A 2,854-nucleotide genomic window follows, 5' to 3' on the forward strand; every position below is an offset into this window, starting at 1 on the left:
GATGTGCAACAGGATGAAGCACTGCTAGTCCTGTCCCAGCCTCCCAATCCTTCCTATACCTGAGCCCACCATTGCACCCTCTGTGTCAATCCAATTCATTGAGGGCCTTCCTCTTTTTCATTGACCCTCCACTTTACCAAGCATGATATCCTTCTCCAGAGAATGGTCCTTTCTGACAACATGACCAAAGCACATCAGAAGCAATCTGGCCATTCTCACTTCCAAGGAATATTCTGTTTGCACATCTTCCAGAACATCTTTGTTATTTCTTTTGGCAGTCTAGAGTACTTTCAGTATTCTTTGCTAACACCACAATTCAAAAGCAACAACTCTTCTTTGGTCTTCCTTATTCATTGTCCAGCTATCACATGCGTATGAGGTGATTGGAAATACCATGGGTTGGGTTAGGTTCACCTTAGTCTTCAAAGAGATATCTTTGCTCTTCAGCCCTTGGAAAAGATTTTTTTTTGCAGCAGATTTGCCTAGTGCAATATGCCATCTGAAGTCTTGACTACTACTTCTATTGGTGTTGCTTGTGGAACCAAGTAATATGAAATCTATGACAACTTCAAACTTTTTTTTTTCTATTTATTGTCATGCTGCTTATTGGTCCAGGTGTGAGGATTTTCATTTATTTATGTTGAGGTGTAATCCATACTGCATACTGTAGTCTTTAATCTTCATCAGAAAGCTCTTCAAGCATCCTCACTTTCAGCAAGGAAAGTTGTATTGTCTGTATATCACAGGTTGTTAATGAGTAATCCTCCAATCTTGATGCCATACACTTCTTCATGTAGTCCATCCTCTCAGATTATTTGCTTAGCAAAAAGATTTAATAAGTACAGCAAAAGGATACAACCCTGATGCACTCTCTTTCTGATTTTAAACCATGAAGTATCCTCTCATTCTGTTCTAACAACAGCCTCCTGGTCTATGTATAGTTTCCTCATGAGCACAATTAAGTGTTATGGAATTCCCATTCTTTTCAATGATATTCATAATTCATTATGATCCACACAATCAAATGTTTTTGCATAGTAAATGTGATAATTGGAGCTGTGTGTCAACTTTGCTGGACCCCAGTTCTGCGTGGTTGTTCCCATGATGGGATTGAATGACTGTGTTCTGAGTTGGCCAATCTGATCAAGGGGAGTTTCCCTAGGGGTGTGGCCTGCTTCAAGGATATCTAGGGACATCCTGGGAAGAGAAACGTTCTTCCGTGGATCGGGACTCTGTTGTGCTGCCTAGAACTGTCTGTGAGTGAGCAGTCTACCATTTGGCCTGGAGATCTTGGATTCATCATTTATTGGAGTTAACAGCTGGTGTACTGCCTGCCAGCCTTGAGCTTCTCAGCCCCTATGTTGTGGAAGCTAGGAAAAGCCTCCAGTCTGATGTTTGCTCCAGGGACTTTGGACTTGCTGGCTTCTATAGGTTTGTGAGCTATTTTCCTAAGATAATTTTCTCTTTCTCTTTATAAATATATAAGCTTTGCTGGATTTTGTTTCTCTAGAGAACCAAGTCTAACACATTTGGTACTGGGAGTGGTTCTAGAGGAACAAAATCATAAGGATGGGCTTCCAAGTTTGGTTCTCCACTTTTATTAATTTTAATGACACTGATGACTCTATGTCTGCTAGTAAAGAGAGCCCTACTAATCCGTGGCATGAGGTGGCAAAATTAATATGTGAAATAGCACCACCAATAGATCAAGTACTTGTGAGAAGTGATGCTCTGGGTGATCGGATATTTGATACTTTTCTGCAATTTTGTTAGAATGAGGAGTATAAGGAAGCTGGTTGGTTGGTCCTACTTACACTGGACAAACTGGTGAAAGAGCAAGATGAGCTCAAAGCTGCTGAGTCTTGGTTTAAGTGCCAAATAAAAGACCTCAGTGCTTCCAGCTGTGCTCTGAAAGAAAGCTTTATATCTTCTAGTAACAGAGCTGATATTGCTGAAAACCAAACACAGAGTCTTATTGTAAGGGAGGCTGAATTACAACGCCAGCTAAATTGCCAATCCAGAACGGTGTCTTGCGTTAAAGTGAAGGCATTGATTGGAAAAACATGGGATCCTGAAACCTGGAATGGGGACATATGGACAGACAATCAAGAAGGTCAGGATATAGAGCCTGTAAATTCTGTGGAATCCCTCCCATCTGAACTGATCACTGTAAAACCATTATCTCCTCCCTTTCAGTTTGATGGGATTAACTCTGCTGTTCCTGCTGGGTCATTGTTTGAGGCAGAGCCCATGGAAGACATTCCTGAATGCTCTTAGGAACTGCCTCAAGCACCCATTGTTTCTATGAGACCTATAACTAAAGTCAAGTCCAAGCGAGCCCCAAGAAGTGAAATAGAAAGTGTGACTGAGGAGGTGATACACTATACCTAAAAAGACCTACTTGATTTTGCTAACATGTACAGACAGAAACATGGAGAATATGTATGGGAATGGCTACTGAGGGTATGGGATAATGGTGCAAGGAATGTAAGATTGGATCAGACTGAGTTTATTGATTTAGGCCCACTAAATATGGATTCTTCATTCAATGTCTCAGATCGAGAGGTTAGGAAAGGATTTAATAGTTTATTTGGCTGGCTTACTGAGGCATGGATTATACAGTGGCCTACCTTAAGTCAAGTTGAAATACTAGACCTGCCTTAGTTTAATGTAGAAGAAGATATCCAGAAGCTTAGGGAAATTGGCCTGTTAGAATGAATTTATCAGATTAGACTCCTAGACCCAGAAATGGAGACTCCAGAAGACATGCCTTTCACCAGTACCATGAGGAATAAATTTGTGAAGGGAGCTCCAGCATCCTTGAAGACTGCTGTGATTGCTATTTTATGTAAAT

The sequence above is a fragment of the Orycteropus afer genome, unplaced genomic scaffold (assembly GCF_000298275.1).
Source record: "Orycteropus afer afer isolate SDZICR_OR568_19922 unplaced genomic scaffold, OryAfe1.0 scaffold00331, whole genome shotgun sequence".
NCBI lineage: Eukaryota > Metazoa > Chordata > Mammalia > Tubulidentata > Orycteropodidae > Orycteropus > Orycteropus afer.